Source organism: Camelus dromedarius, chromosome 5, assembly GCF_036321535.1.
Source record: "Camelus dromedarius isolate mCamDro1 chromosome 5, mCamDro1.pat, whole genome shotgun sequence".
NCBI lineage: Eukaryota > Metazoa > Chordata > Mammalia > Artiodactyla > Camelidae > Camelus > Camelus dromedarius.
The window spans coordinates 23,757,253-23,773,894 of NC_087440.1; the positions used below are offsets into that span (position 1 = coordinate 23,757,253).

The 16,642-nt window shown below is 39.6% G+C and overlaps 1 long non-coding RNA gene across 1 annotated transcript in view; it reads left to right on the forward strand.

Annotated features, from left to right (window-relative positions):
- The window catches only part of LOC135321389 (uncharacterized), a 349,273-nt gene that overhangs the window by 246,664 nt on the left and 85,967 nt on the right, over positions 1-16,642 (forward strand). The window contains exon 4 of the long non-coding RNA XR_010381123.1: positions 14,172-14,290. This is a non-coding gene — a long non-coding RNA (uncharacterized LOC135321389). The remainder of the gene's footprint in view (positions 1-14,171; positions 14,291-16,642) is intronic.

The following is a 16,642-nucleotide window of genomic DNA, read 5'->3' on the forward strand; positions in this document are numbered from 1 at the left end:
TTGGTGTAAACAAGAGAGAAGGGTGAGCAGGAAAGCCGTGAGTAGCAGTTAGCTTGCAGATTCTCCCCGCATTGGTTTTCACTTGTCAAGCGCATTTTCCAATAATTTTAGAGGACAGTCTGCCCAGTAGCCAGGGCTGTCTACCCCACAGGGATGCCTTTCCCTCCCATTCAGGTCCTGTTCCAAACCTCACTGAGTTTTTGTCTCCAGGGTTCTTGTTCACTCTCCTGAGGAGGCGGGTTAGAACAAATGTCATTAATAGAAACATTTAGTTCAAAAGCACTCCTGCATTTACTTCGATGCAAGCATTTTAACAGCAGCTCAACTTAATCCACATGATGGAGAAAGTGATGCTGTGAGGATAGGCAGTGAGGCATCCTGCCCAGGCAGACGGCTGCACTAGGTCAGGCAGGCTACAGGCCAGTGGACAGGCAGGAGCCGGTCAGCCTCCAGCCATGTGAACACAAGCCCACTAGGGCTGGCTCACAGTGACCCTGTTGGCCTCTGGAAGGGGACAGGATCCTTTCTCCTTTGGCCTAGTTGAAGGTAGACTGTTAGCTGGTCCTCTCAAGGCTGGCCATATCACTGCGGACAAATCCGGTAAGTGACCTTATCTTCTTATTTGAGACATGTGGGAACATAGTTGGCTCTCTAGTCAGTTTTAGGTGCACTAACTACACAAGTAACTTTTGCATTCAATATTTATATATTCTGTTCACAGATTGGCATGCTTATTTATAGGTTCTGGGGCAGTAACAGCCATTATGCTAGAATGTAGCAGAGGCCTGGAGCTAAGTTTCGAGTTCTGGATTCTACTCGTATCTTCTCATCACTGTGACCTCAGGGAGTCTCTGTTCTTCATAGTAGCTCAACCAACATAAAATCTAAAAGATGGGTCTGTGGTACCTGAGGATGTCCCTATAATCAGAAATTTAAAGCTATTTCTAAACTTTCAGCCAAAGAAGGAAATGTTTAGTTGTACATATGAGCTATTTGGTTGTACATAAATAGAAAGAAACTCACGTGCCTGATATTCTAACTTTACTTTAAAAAATTAGTTCAATCAAAGCAGTATGCATGTGTAGACACCAGTGTTACTCCATTTCAAAGTGTGTGTGACTCTCTCCTGCCTACCCACACGAAGAATCCCCCCACTTCTCAATCTGCTAGTGTTTGGGTAATGCAGCTCCTCTCCACTGGGTTTTGTCAGCAATCGATAGGTTGAATTCTGTTCATCTCTCTCATGATCTCATGTGAAAGCCCACATGAGACTTTCTCTTCTTGACCCTCATCCTGGGAGTGGTCTACACTCAGTAACTACTGGCACATCCTCCCAAGGCATTCATAATGCACTGGGCCCAGTCGTGGATGAGCATTTAATTAGAGACAGCCATCTGTTTAATATAAATTGCATCTGCCAGCAACTTCTTGGCAGTCGGAGGGATGCTTTTCTAAAGGGAAATGAGAATTACTCATCACATGGCAGCCAGGAAAAGACCTTCTTGAATCCTTCCCTTTTTGACACACTCAGGTCTTCTAAGGCCGAGTCCATGCTTGAAAAATAACATCAGTGTCACTTGACTTCACAATTCAAGGAGAGTTAAATGTTCCCCGGGCATTTTAATCAATCTGGTATGGATTATTCAGGAATTTTTTTTTCATAATAGGCTTCAAGGACAGTAAGCTAAACAAATGATCTAAGGGACAAGAACTGACCAAATGTGAGCATGATTTCCAGTGTAATTCCTGTCCATCATTTTATAGTTTGGAATCAGTATTATATTGTTAAGTCAGAAAAAATACTAAAGTACATGACAATGGTACTGACTATTCTTTCTGTTTTTTTTTAATTGAATAAAATTCTTTTAAATTCTATAGTGCTTTACAATTTTGAAAAGTTTTACACACATATTTCCTATAATCCTGTAATAACCCTTTTTCTTTCCCTACCCCTTTATTGTCTCTACCATCCTCCTCTCTCCCCAATGGTAACTACTAGTTTGTTCTCTATATCTGTGAACCTGCTTCTTTTTTGTTTTATTCACTAGTTTGTTGTATTTTTTACATTTCACATATAAGTGACATCATACAGTATTTGTCTTTCTCTGACTTATTTCACTTAATAATGACCTCCAGGTCCGTCCATGCTGTTGCAAATGGTGAAATTTTATTCTTTTTTATGGCTGAGTAGTATTCCACTATAGATATATACCACATCTTATTTATCCATTCATCTGTTTATGGATACTTAAGTTGCTTCCATATCTTGGCAGTTGTAAATAGTGCTGCTATGAACATTCTTCTTTTTAAATAACACTTGGTAAGTCATTTCTTATCTACTTCGAGAATCTTTTAGGGGAGCTGCCATGGCACAACTCTCCTGAAGGCAGCAGCCCAGGCCAATGTGTTTAGTGCTACTCAGCTTCAGGATGTAGCCCAAACTGGCTGACAGGGTGAGCACCAAAGCCAGCAGCCCCTGGCTGTCCAGAAATTTATAATCTGGTTGGTGTAGAAGATGAACAGCCCTAATCCTCTGCTGTCCAAATTACCAATCACTCTACTTCTTTTATTCTAAGGTGCATATGTCCTTCCTGGTATTTTACGTACTTGGAATCAGGATGTCACACAGTCTATGTGTGTATTTTGTATAATTATGTTTCCTTCTGTTCCTGCTAGGTCTTATTCAAATGATGGTATATTATATAATTAATATTTTTGAACCATGGTGGTATAGTAACTAAAGTAGGAACTGAAGCTTCAAGGGTATGAATAGATCTTTGGAACCATCAGGACCACAGTAGAGAATAAGCCAAAGATATCTGTGAGCAGAAGGTATGAGCAGACAGAGGAAGCTGTCCAGTGTGGAAAAAGAATGAAATGATTATGCAGAGGGACACTGGCCACATGGGCCTTAGGGGGACAGAGAGAATAATACCAGGTTTCTAAGTCCTCACAACAGTTCTTGGCCCTGAAGTTCCTCCAGTGGATTTTTGAAACAAAGAACTCGAGGAGAATAGGAGAGAAGGTAAACTTAACTAAGTCTCATTTGCTTCTTAGCAAGATTCTGAGACTCATATTCTCAAAAGATTTTGGGGATCTTTGAGAATAATAGATTCCTATGCCCAGCCTAGCCTCTCACTACAAAATGCAGTTGAAAACTGGTAGTTTTCTGGGTATGTTGATTGATAGTAATAGCATAAATTTGAGGTTCACACCTGGATTCAATCCCAGTGAAGAAACAAAAACTGAACTTTAAAGAACGGACCCCTCTGCTGTGGTTGGCCAATGTTAGGTTGGAAAATGGACTTTCGGGTATGTTAACACATATGATGACAGAATCTTTTGGCCCAAATGAGCTCTGTGATTGATAGTTGATGGAACTCTGTGGCTAACTCAATGAGGTAATTCAAGTTGAATCACACATTGATGTTCCCAAGTTTCTCTAGACAATGGCCTGGATTGACTTTCTCCAAGTACTCTATTGCAGCACCACATTAATTGCCTTACAACACTTACCACAGTTTGTTCTTATTTGTCTACTTGGATATAGTCCCTCTCATTAAAATACCTGTCTTGTTCATGACTATTTTCAACATTAAGTTACACATTATAGCTACTTAATATATTTATGAATAACTTATATATTAATATAGCATTAGCATATATTAATAATATATTTGTTAGATGTGGAAATGATAGGAAGGGTTAAGTGTAACTGGTTTATTGAACACTATTGAACACTGAAAGCAATTATATGGATTAATATAAGTAAAGCCTTTTAAACATAGTAACCACTGTGTTGACTAACTAAATAATAATGCCTATTATTTTTTCTGATTATTGCCTTTTCCAATTACTCTCTGAATTTGTTTTCCCCATCCTGGATGAAATCTTGGCTGGGTTCCTTGGATTTTCTGGTAACTCCTGTTTTGGTGGGTTCCAAGGCTTTCTTTCTCATTGGTATGTGTGTGTATGTGTGTTTTACAAAGACCCCGTCTCATCCCTGGGACTCTTAACTGCAGTTTCCTTGATTTAAGTAATGCCTCCTGCAGTTTTTTTATTTCTAAGCTGTTCTCCATTCCTGGTTCTTGACCAGTCTCTCCTCTACTGGGGTATCTTCACCATCCAGGCAAACTTCTTGGCCTCTCTGTGTGATCCAGTTTTGCTTTTCTTCTCGGGTCCACATCTGGCACATGGAGAAGGTCAGACTAGAAGCATAGGTCTCCCAATGGCAGCCACTTCTCCTACTACCATGCAAGGCTAGCCACGGCCCCCAGCTCTCACTTTTAGCTTTTCCCAAGTGAGACTCAGATGCAGTTCCTAGGTTCTCGAGCTCCAGTGGATGCATGTCAAGCTCTACACATGGTTCTTTTCAAGCTCCTCTTCAGTTGACTTGAGTTGAGGCGAAGAACTCTCCTTCCCATCCCCACAGGAGGGGATGGACATCACAGCCTAGCAGAAGTCTCCTGGTGACATTCTTCTTTACTGACTGCTTCAGCCTTTCTCATGAAGCTGAGAGGAGGTGATAGGCTAATATTGGCAGGATTGTTTATTGACTCTCTTAGCTTGTTCTGCACAGACAGCCTAGCACTTGACCCTGGGACGTGGGGAGAAGTACGTAACACTTCCCATTCCCATTAAAGAATCCTCATTATTCTTGGCCTTTGTATCATCTAAAAGGCTGGGAAACCAAGTGTCCCATTTTCACATCCTGTTACATAAACATAGATAGAAGTGGCAACTCCTATAAAGTCTTGTTACACAGCAATCTACAGTCAGACCAACCCTAATTAATAAGGTGTCATCAAAGCTTTATTTAGTAAATTCTAAACTGTTCTCTATTTCAAGTCCTAATCATAGGAAGGGTCATGATTTAAAAGTGGTGAAAAGCTAAGGTACAGTAGAATTTGAGGATTTCTTTGCAACTAAGATTAGGAAAAGGCAACCAGATTTAAAGGATGAGATCTATACTACTGATTTGTAACTATGTGGCTGATGGAAACTTGAAAAATCTAATTTAAATATCATAAACAAAGGCTGCTATAATTTATTAATGGTTGCCACTCATATTATATAATTCTTTACTCTTCTTAGGTCTTTTACCAGTAATTCTTCTAAAAGCTTGGCTGCCTAAGTACCTTTTTGTATTGAGAGAGAGAAAAAAATGCTAATTTGGTAATGCTTTTTCCTTATAAATGAATAAGTTGAAAATGTGGCTTTTTGTATTCAAGTATAAACTTGAGCATAAAATAAATAAAGATTATCGAACTTGAGTATAAGATAAGTTGACTCTGGCTTAGCCTGAAGAATAGAGAATTTTGAAGGGATGTCTGACTATGACTTGGAATTGTTGGGTCTGAATTGGGTTTTGGCTTCCATTGCCTGAATGTACCTATGAGAAGGTTTGTGCACAGATACTTGGGAGGTCAGTGGGGGAGAACAGTGGGAGAGAGAGAACCTGGTGCTTCACAGTATCTAAAACACAGAATTGTTTTCAAACAGTCTCTAGCAAGAGCTGGTTAAACGCTTTCATGTGGGCCATTAGAAGGGCTGAAAGAAACCCAGGGCTCTGTTGGTGCTTTAAGCAATGGGAAACAGCCCACAGTGCTAGACAGCTTTCTTCTATGGGTTGTAGATGGTAGATAGAGTGAGAGCCTAGTGGATACACGCAGTTGCCCAGATGGGTTGGAAGATCAGAAGCAGAAATCCAGGGGAAACAGCAGCATGTGGAGGGCCTGCTTGAACACCTGTGAGGCTTCCATAGGGAAACTCAGAAATACCTTGGGGGAACTTTTCCTGGAACCATGTTCTTATAGTTATGTGAGTGAAGGCAACAAGCCTGCAGAATTTGAGTCATAATGTCAGTGTAAATTATTTTGCCCATAAGCTGGTAGACAAAAGAGCACTCAAATTGCATGAGGCTCTGGACACCCCAGCACCAGAGATCAGGCCTAACAAAGTGGCCATCAACTACTTGGTACGTTCCTGCTGGAAAAATCCATTGCTCTTGCCCTAATCTTAACAAGGTCAAGCCTGAAGAAAAATTGTATTAATCTTTTTCAAACTGTGTCCCATGTTTGAAAATCCTACCTAAAGCTATTATCTGATAACGAATATTTGTACTTTAATAGAAGATTCAAAGGACAGAAAGGCACTCAAAGAACAAGAGCTGAAATGGTGAAGTGACAGCATTTCTCCTGAGCACCTCTCCTGAGAGGCCAACATACAAGAAATTCCCTATTATGGGAGCCAGGAGCAAGGAGGAAGGTTGGGCAGAAGTCCAGGGCTGTCTCTGGAATAAGTAAAATGGACTTTAGTGAGTTCCCAGCATTGAGGTGCTAAAAGCCACAAAACTGAGTCATGCCTTCATACATCATCAAAGATAAACTGTTACCAAATGAATCAAAATTCTTAAGCCACTGAGGTAAAAGAGCAGCTCCTGAGCTAATACTCTGTCTCGGCAAGTGTTTGAGTTTTCTCTTGGATGGGTTCCACCCTCATCACCCTGCTCTAGGTGGCAGACTACACAGCTGTCGTCAGAGAGTGGCCCAGGAAGGGAGATGCTGAGTACGACTCTCTGCTCTGGGAAGAGTTACCTTCTTCTAGTTTGATGGGTATGAGTGGCAAACACTAGGCAACAGAGGAACATCTGTAGGCCTGCTTCTGTCCCCGGCTTGAAGCCAGCAGGTGTCGTGAGCTTTGGCTAATCATTAGTCTGTGAAAACCCTGCCCTGACAGGTCTGTTCAATTCTTCTGTTGCCAGGCTTCCAGAGGGATACTGTCTAGTGTGTGTGTGTGTGTGTGTGTGTGTGTGTGTGTGTGTGTGTGTGTGTGTGTGTGTGTGTGTGTAGAGAGAGAGAGACATAATTTACATACTGTGCAATTTATTCATTTATACTTCAGTGTTTCTAGTACAGTATGTTCTCAGAGTTGTGCAACCATTACTACAATTTTAGAACATTTTCATCACCCCAGAAAGAAACCCCATACCTATTACCAGCCACTTCTTATTTCCCCTGAACCTTCCAGCCCCTGATAACCATGAATCTACTTTCTGTCCTAATGGATTTGCCTATTCCAAACATTTCATAAGAATCATACAATATGTGATATCATTCAATACATGGCATAATATGTGCTTTGCTTCTTCAACTATTCATATTGTTTTCAGGGCTTATCCATGTGTGTGTCAGTACTTCATTCTTTTTTGTGATCAAATAATACTCTGTTGTACAAATATACCACACTTTATTTATCCATTCATGAGTTAATAGACATTTGGGTTGCTTCCACTTTTTTGGATATTATAAATAATGCTGATTGGAGCACTTGTTTACAAGTTTTTTGTGTGGGCATATGTTTTCATTTTTCTCGGCTGTACTCCTCGGAGTGAAATTGCTAGGTTGTACGGTAACTCAACATTTAATCTTTTGAAGAACTGCCAAGACTGTTTCCAAAGCAGCTGCACCATTTTACATTTCATCAACACCAGTAGATGAGAGTTATAATTTCTTCGTATTATCACTAATGCTTGTTATTATCTATCTTTTTTTTATTGCAGTCGTTCTAGTGGGTGTGAAGTGATATCTCATTGTGGTTTTTATTTGCATTTCTTCGATAGCTAATGATGTTAAGTATCTTTTTGGCCATTTGTATTTCTCTGGAAAATGTCTCTTTAGATCCTTTTAAAGATACTCTTAAGTCCATGAAAATGCAATGCAGGCTTTGGACTCTGAGCCTGGTCACAGCAGGGCAGTATCACAAATGCATGCCAGGAACAGGACCTGTGAATGACCAGGGCCTACAGCACAGCTGAAATGAGATGAGCAGAAGAATGTGCTCATGGACAAAACATCAGAGCCTGAGGAATAGTTTCTAGAACACTGTGATGGTCAGTTTTATGCCCATAAGTAGGCTGTAGACCTCAATTTCTCAACCAAACACTAACCTGGGTGTTACTGTGTAGGTATTTTGTAGGCATAATTAACATCTACAGTCATTTGAAGGAGATGTAAAGGAGATTACCCTAGAGAATCTGGGTGGGCATGAATCAATCAATTAAAAGGCTTTAAGAGCAGAACTGAGGTTTCCCTGAAGAAGAAATTCCTCCCAGAGGCTATAGCTTCAAGTCACAAAGAACTCCAGCCTGCCCTTTCTGACAACCTACCCTAGGGATTTTGGACTTGCCTAGTCAGCGAGTTAAAGGGTCATATAACATGTAATCGTGTGTGTGTGTGTGTGTGTGTGTGTGTGTCCCCATCTGTCCTACTGGTTCTATTTCTCTGGTAAAACTGTAACTGATACAAACACCAAGGAGTTTCAGAGATATCCAAATGGGCTTCTTGTTCTCCCTGGTACAGGAAGATAAAGCAAATGTGAGTGATGGAAAACTATTCTTTGTAAGCAGGCCTAACCCTAGGAAAAATTGTGAATTTGGTGACACCTCCCTTTCATGTCCTCACTGCCTAGGTCACAGGTTTTCCTCCACCATATTTGTACCCCCTTTATCTTCTGCCTCTTGACAGCATCAGTAATTCTCAACTGGGGGCATTTTTACCCCACAGGGGACATTTAGCAACGTTTGGAGACATGTGGTTGTCACAAGTGGGTGGAAGTGTTATTAGCATCAAGTGGGTAGAGGCCAGGAATCTTCCAATTTGCAGGACTGCCCCCATGACAAAATAGCAGTAGTGCCAAGGTTGGGAAGCCTTGCTCTACAGGCTCACTAAATGTCTCCTGGTCCATAATTTACCTAGGAGTGGCTGCAGTAAACATCATCTTTGATGCCTCCAGGGGTATCTACGCTTTAAAAAAGACTTCAGAAATCAAACAGTCTTCAAGTCGCAAACAAATTGAACCTATAAAGTGAAATTTCCAGTATTCTCAAGGGAGATTTTTAGGGGGAACAGAACAAAGACTGGACCAGGTAGTAGGTATGCATAGGTAGAAACTGATTCCCTGACCCCACGAATATTGTACAAAGACCCCAATAATAACTAAATGCCTTCCTGAGGAGTGAAACCGTTGTTATTAACCAGTAAAAGTGGTCTTCTATGTCCACATCTATTTGTGATAGGATCTCAGTGAAGGAAGGAATTGTAGAGGTTGTCAATTACAGCTGCCAATTTATTTGAGTACCATATCATATGACTCCATATCATATCATATCATGTCATAACTTAAGGGCTATGTTACTCCTTTCAGGTATTGCTCAGCCTCAGTTCCAGGGCTAAACATTCACTGCTTTCTGAAACAACTTGCCATCCATCCCCCTGAAGGCAACTATTTGCTGGAAATTCTTCTCAGTGTTAAGATGAAATCATCTTCAATTATGTTAAACCCATAGTTCCTAACTTTGTATCATAAATTCTGAAGGTGTCATTGTCTGTGTACCTACTGTTATGGGGAGATTCAACAGGATTATGTGACTCCACAAATTTTAGGAGTGAAAAATTTGCTCACACTCACTCTTTCATTAGAGTGATGTTTCAGAGCAGCTCTTTTTAAAACAGACTTACTGAAGAAAGTGGGGTGTGATGGTGGATGGAGTTGAAACTCCACAGTCAGGCTGGGCAGCAGTAGAGGTTGACACAAAGCCTGGGTGACTACTGGCTGGTTCCTAATTAGGCACTCATTAATCCTTTGATATCTTCAAAGTCTCACTCCAGATATCCTGGCTTTGGCAAAGTATGGTGTATCCTTAAACTCTTAGCCCACATGGCTTTGAAAGGAAATTCTTTTGGGGATGGGGGCATGTTTCTGATCCCCTTACACTTACCTCATGAAAGTGTGTTTTCACTCTGCCTATTTGATGTCTGAGAGGCCTCATTAGGAGCTCATTTTATTAGCCGTGTTAAGAGTTTTTCCTGAAAAGACAGGAAGTTACATTTTACAGCATGTATACCCCTAAGGTCTCTCCAGAATCTAGACAGATTTGGAGTTCTAGTCTCCAAGGCTGCAGATGCAGACAAAACTCTTCCCTGAGTTGCTTCCCAGTGCTCTCGGGAAATCAGTTCACTCCTGAGGTCTGGCCCTTTGGCGTGCCCACTTTAAAGGCTCTGCTTTTCGTGAGGTCAGAAGAGTGATTCTACTTGTGGCATTTATAATCTGTGCTTTGGGTAACTCTGAATTCTCTGTCACCTTTTAAAGGGCTCTAAAAAAAAGATTGCAGTCTAATAGATCATTTGGAAGAAGTCAATAGCTTCCTGGCTCCTTCTTCAGAAAGGAGAAATGTTGGGAAACCAAAGTCATTGAAGTATTCATGCCTTTCCACTTATAAAATGGGGAAAATGAGCACTCGCCAACTTCTCAGAATCTAGGATCAAAGTGGTCAGCAATGCCATGGATTCTTCTTTATTCTGCTTTTTTAGGTCTGGTTCTAGATCTTCACATTCTCCCAGGAACCGAAAGGGACTGGGTTATCTTAAGCAGCCCCTTGAAGCCCCATCCACCTCTTGGGCCTTTTCCCTAGGATCTTTCTTATGGAATTTCCTCATCTTATGTATAACTCCACTCCCTAGCACATCACAGTCCTTAGCTGAATTGTGTAAAAAGAACTCTTTCCTTTTAGAAGATGTGGGTGAGTGAATTTTCCCTCCTCATACGTGATAGAAATAAAAAGCATTTCTAGATTTCATGGTGTAGTATTCAAATAGTGTTAGCAAACAGAAAATGTCCTACAATGGCAGAAACATGAGTGTCATAGACAGTAGTGAAGTCAGGGGATCAAAGCGCTTATCTCTAGAGCGCCTATCTGTTCAAAGTCTTGAAGTCAGCTTCCAAAGGCTGTGTCTATTTCTTTGACTCCTGTGTAGGTTATATATCTTTGATACTGTCCTAGGAAATTATATTGCAGGAGGTAGGAAAGAAAAGGTTGGTACTGATTAGATCATTGTTTCTTAACCTTAATCAAATCTTGGTGTTACTACCCCAAAGGAGAGAAAAATAAACTCCCAATAGAAGCAGCACTTCAGCATTTGAAAGGAAAAGAACTAAAGTTGATTCTTCTACCTTGACTCATCGTGTGTCCTACATATTTGCCTCATTTCCTGGCAGACCATAAACTTGTCTTGCACTGGAATCTTTCATCTGAGTAAGTCAGAATTCTCTGCACAAACAAGTTCCCCAAATCTTATTCTGTGCCTTCACAAGGTATGATCATTTATGAGCAAATTGGGTAACACTTTTCTTATCTTCAACCAACAGAAATGGTTTCATCTACATAAGGTGCTAAATATAATAAATTCCAGTTTTTCAAGTCTTCTCCAAGTTTTCCTTCCCAGATTTGTTTGTCTCTTAATACAAAACGTATCCATAAGTAAAACTGATTTTTTTTAAAAAATTCCTTCTCTGAGCTAATGAATTTATAGAAACTTTATGTGTCCATTTGTGTCTGGGGCTATCCTTCATATGTTCACTCCATTGCCATTTGGGAAGAATCTTTATATAAGCAGGGTGTAAAAAACAACAGGTCTGGAAAGTGTACTTGTTGACTGAATACACATCCTCTTATGATATTTTAAAGCAATAAGGATCTGGCTTCATAGGAGATACTTACTAGTCTTGGGCAATTGCTTGTGTGAGTCAGCTTAGCCAACATTTATTACATATCCCTTATGTTTACAGAGAAGAAAAATAAACAGAAACCAAAACTTTGTAAATTGATAATGCTTTTATTTTTAGAGCTAATTTTCTCCCTCCCAGAATTTTGTGTCCCTTCCTTAGCACTGCATTATGTGTTCAGACTTTCTTTTAATGAAAATAGTAACAGCCAAATATTTATAGTCTGATCAGTCCTCTTTAATGCCTGCACTGAATCCTTCCCACCCACTCCCAGTAGTTAAAAATAATCAGAACTCAAGGCATTGGCAACAGCCTGGACTTTGCTCACCATTGACCTTTCTCCTACATGATCCAGTGGAAAAGGAATTTTCTGCATGAGAACAAAGACTCTAGTACAGTGAACATGTCATCCTGAGTACTCCTTTGATTTTCCTGATATTATGAGGATTTAAACAATTTGACAGTTTTGTAAAACTGAGAGAAAATGTCAGGGTCTTCTTATGATTTAAGAGTGTGACCACTAGAAGTCCTAATGTTTTTTCAGCCTTTTCTTTGCTGGCTTAAAGTAGAGAGATGTTTAAGGACAGTTTCTTTATTTGTAAAATGAGAATAATGATGGATGAAGTAGAACAACATAAGTGGTTAGAGAACTGTGCATCCTAGATTATACTGAAAAGCGTGGTATGATGATTGGTAGAATAGAAGAGTGAGAAGAATGTTGACATGGTATTAATAAAGGTTTCAGGAAAGTGATACCTGAGAATCAATGAAGAGTGGTGAGACTCAACCCTAACAAATTAGGAAGAAACATTCCAAAACCATAAAATAATAGAAGTGTTGAACTTAGAGAAGAGTCTTTCACCAAGGGAAAAATTGTTGGTAAGAAATGCTTTATATCTGAGTAGCTGAAATTAACTCTCTTCCTACTACTTCTCTTGAAACATAGCAAATACTTCTCCCCAAATGCCATCAGATCAAAGACTTTTGGATGTTTCCTTTAGGACCAACCGGATTGATTTGTAGCTGGTGGGTATTAGAAAATCACAGATGAAGATGACTCTCTAACTTGGCTGATGGACTACACACTAAATTCTTGTAGATCCTAATGTTTACAATAAGAATGATAAATATTGACTTAATCCTAAAATAGGTAATCTGCATGTTGCCTTAAAAAAATAGAAGTCCCAATTGTTTTCCAGGCAGAAAAAGATTGAAGGGAAAATGAAGTGAATTTTCTTTTTTGCTTTTTCCTCTGCCTGTATTCTCCTTGTTGAAAGCTATGTCAGTCCGGTATTCCTTGGCCCGTTCGTGGAAATCCTTACAAAGTGTATTGATTGGGGAATTATTAACTTATTCAACCCTACCAAACTTCTTTTAGTAAATTTAACATATAGTCATTTAAGTCTATTGTCTATAAAATGTAAATTGTTTGATAACTACTTTCTCCTTTGTTTATATCTTAAAAAAATTTTTATTGGTCTAGTCAGTTTACAATGTTGTGTCAATTTATGGTGTACAGCATAATGTTTCAGTCATACATATATGTGTATATACATGCACCCCAATGTTCATAGCATCATTAATTATAATAGTCAAAACATGGGAGCAACCTAAATGTCCATCAAGAGATGACTGGATAAAGAAGCTGTGGTATATGTATATAATGGAATATTGCTCAGTCATAAAAAAGAATAAAATAATGCCATTTGCAGCAATGTGGATGGACCTAGAGACTGTCATTCTAAGTGAAGTAAGCCAGAAGGAGAAAGAAAAATACCATATGATATCCCTTAAATGTGGAGTCTGAAAAAAAAAAAAAGACACAGGTGAACTTATTTATAAAACAGAAACAGACTCACAGACAGAATGGTTACCAAGGGGAAAAGGGATGGGGAGAGATTAATTGGGAATTCTAGAATTGCAGGTAATAGCTACTATATATAAAATAGATAAACAAGTTTATACTGCATAGCACAGGGAACTATATTCAATATTTTATAGTAACCTATAATGAGAAAGAATATGAAAAGGAATATATGTTCATATCTCAAGTCCTCAGAATCTTGGCAAAGAGACTCCATATTAAATAAAACTAAGTATAATTAAATCATATGGTTTCTGGAGAGAAGTCCAAAACAATTTCACATTTTTAGTAATGCTAATCTTCAGGATCATGTGATAGGCCATTCAACAGAGTCCCTTTGATAAGTTTGCTCTCAAGTGCTGCTTTTTTTTTTTTTTTTTAACAAGAAAAGCAACAAGAAATAACTGGATGTTTTGGTCAGTTTTGTCCAAAGATACTGAAATTTTGCTCCATATGAGGCTTAATATAGAAAGTAAAGTATGAAATTGGCTGCTCAGACCTTCAGTAGTGCTATTTTCAGGCCTGAGTACAGCCACTAGAGGAAATTCCCAAGTCTTTTTTCCAGCTGATACTAACTGGCTTTCATCCTCCATGGTTCATGGAAGGAGCAATTTAACATGCTAAGGAGTAACTTGAATGTTGCATACATCTCCCTGTTTCATTTGAAACCATGAGCTAGGATTCTGACTCATTTGAACAATATCCAGTTACTTGAAGATAGTTTTCTTTTTTTATTATTTTTCAGCCATCTTCTGTAACCAGAAGAACTGTAGGAACAGCACTTCCATTCACAGATGGAGCAACTACATGAGGTCATGCCAGCCTGGTCCTTCAGTAAAACCAGTCAGAGCCACCAGTGTCAAGGTAAAGAAACTAACCGCCAGCTTACTATTTAAATCCATCATCTTGTTGAGTCCTAATGCCAAATTGGTCCTTGCTTTTTATTTTGTCCAGAATATCACATCCTAATTGTATAAGACCTACTGTTTCTTCAAAGCCTTCCTCAAGTCTCGTCCATCCTCAGTATTTGTCCCAATCACAGCAACTTTGATAATAGCTGCCTTATCAATGTTTAAAATATACATTGATACACATGGGCTACTTTATATTTCTTTTATATATATGTATATATATATATACGTACACACATACATACACATACACTTTATTTTTTATTATTTCTAAAATATTTGTTGGCTGTAAATTGACCACTGTCCCTTTCTCATGGACTTTGTTGTCTAGTGAGACTTCTAGGTGAAAACTATCAATAATGAGAATGTGGTGTATGTGTTTCTGTAGGGAGCTTTGGTAACCCAAGGAAGGGGCATATAAAACAGACTGGGGACTCAGAGAACACTTTTGGGAGACACCAAGAATCTCCCAGTGAGCCAAATAAATATGGGGAGGAGGAAGGGTATTTCAAAAGATGGAACAGATGTGCAGAGCCATGGGAATGTTTGAAGCTATAGTATATATTCAGAGAATGGCAGGTTGTTCAGTGTGGCTAAAGTTAGGTTAAGAGTCTTGGGGAATAATGGGACATGAAGATAGTCAAACCATTCTGAGGAATTTGAATTTGTACCCTTTGACAATTGAGAACACTTGAAGGATTCTAAACAGGGAAGTAATCCTATCATTGCTGGATGTTAGAGATACTGTGATAACTGCAGTACTAGGGGACAGTGTGGAGAGCAGTGACATTGACAGTTAGAAAACTACCCTATCAACAGCAGAAAAGATTAAAGTTGGTAAGGACCTGATCTAGGAAAGAGTTAATTCAGGGAAACTTAAAGTGATAAAACAAACAGGTTGCTGAAACATTGGCTGTTGGGAGGAAGGGGACATGGGGCTTCTTGGATGACTCAAGGTTTCTGGCTTTTATCATTGGACCAAATATGGTACATGATAATAAATAGAGAATAAGGAATGAAGAGTAGAAGAAGAGATGGTGGAGGAGCACAATGTAAGGGAAGGGGGTTTTAAAAGTGAGTTCAGTTTTGAATATGGGCTTTTTGACATCAGTTTTTGATATCTAGCAGGACATTAAAAGTAAATGTCAAGAGAGAAGTCTGGCTGGAGCTTTATGTTTGTGAATTACTAGCAGAGAAGTGGAGTTAAAATCATGAACTTGGATAAGATTGGCCAGGGAATGTAAAATGAGAAAACGGCCAAGGCCAGAATTTTGAGGAGTGCCATCATGAAGGCTGCAGACAAGAGGAAAAGCATGGGGGAAGAGAATGAAGGATTGTCAGAGAGGCAGGTAGAAAGTTGGACGAGCACAATGTCCAAAACTCCAGAGAAGGGAATTAGATGACTGTGTTAGTTTCCCAGGATTGCCATTAACAAATTACCACAAACTTAAAACAACAGAAATACACTCTTTAAGAACTCTGAAGGCTAGAAGTCTGAGATTAAGGTATGGGCAAGGCAGTGCTGCCTCTGTAGCCCTTGGGAAGAATCCTTCCTGCCTCATCCTAGCTTCCAGTGGCCATCATCAGTCCATGTTTCTCATAGCTGCATCACTCCAATCTCTGCCTCTTGTTTCACATGACCTTCTTCTCTGTGTGTGTCTCTATGTCTTCTCTTATGAGGATACATTGGATTTAGAGCCCACCCTACTCCAATAGAATCTCATCTCCATTCTTAATTATTTAAATCTGCAGTGAATCTGTTTCCACATAAGGCACATTTTGAAGTCCCAGATGGACATGAATTTTGGGGGAAACACTAACCCACCACAACGGTCAATGACTTCATCATATGACCTTCACACATCTGACAGATCTTTGCCCTCATGAGAAACCATGGCTTTTCTCTGGGAATTTCTCAAATCTATCAAGGAGAAGATGAATTTATAGGAAAAAAATGAGAGAGAGAGAGAGAGAAAGGATGGAGAGAGAAATAGGCTCTAGAAGGAGAGAGAAAGCAGAGTTGATGCTTATCCTTTACCAGGTTTCTTCCCTGGGTCATGCTTCAGTGCCCCATCTTTCTGTGGAGCAGGAACTGTGCACTGAAAATTGTCCCAACACGCAGCTAAGATCCTCCACAATGTGAGGCAGGCCTAAGAATGTAAATCAAACTCATGCCCTTACAGCTCAGCAAGACAGAAGAGTCAAAAGAGTTGTGGGTTGTTGGGTTGGGGCCCTGGTGCTCATATTCCCATGTGATTTCTTCTGGGCCTAATGTCCACATTGTCCTTCTAAAGCTGGCCACTTG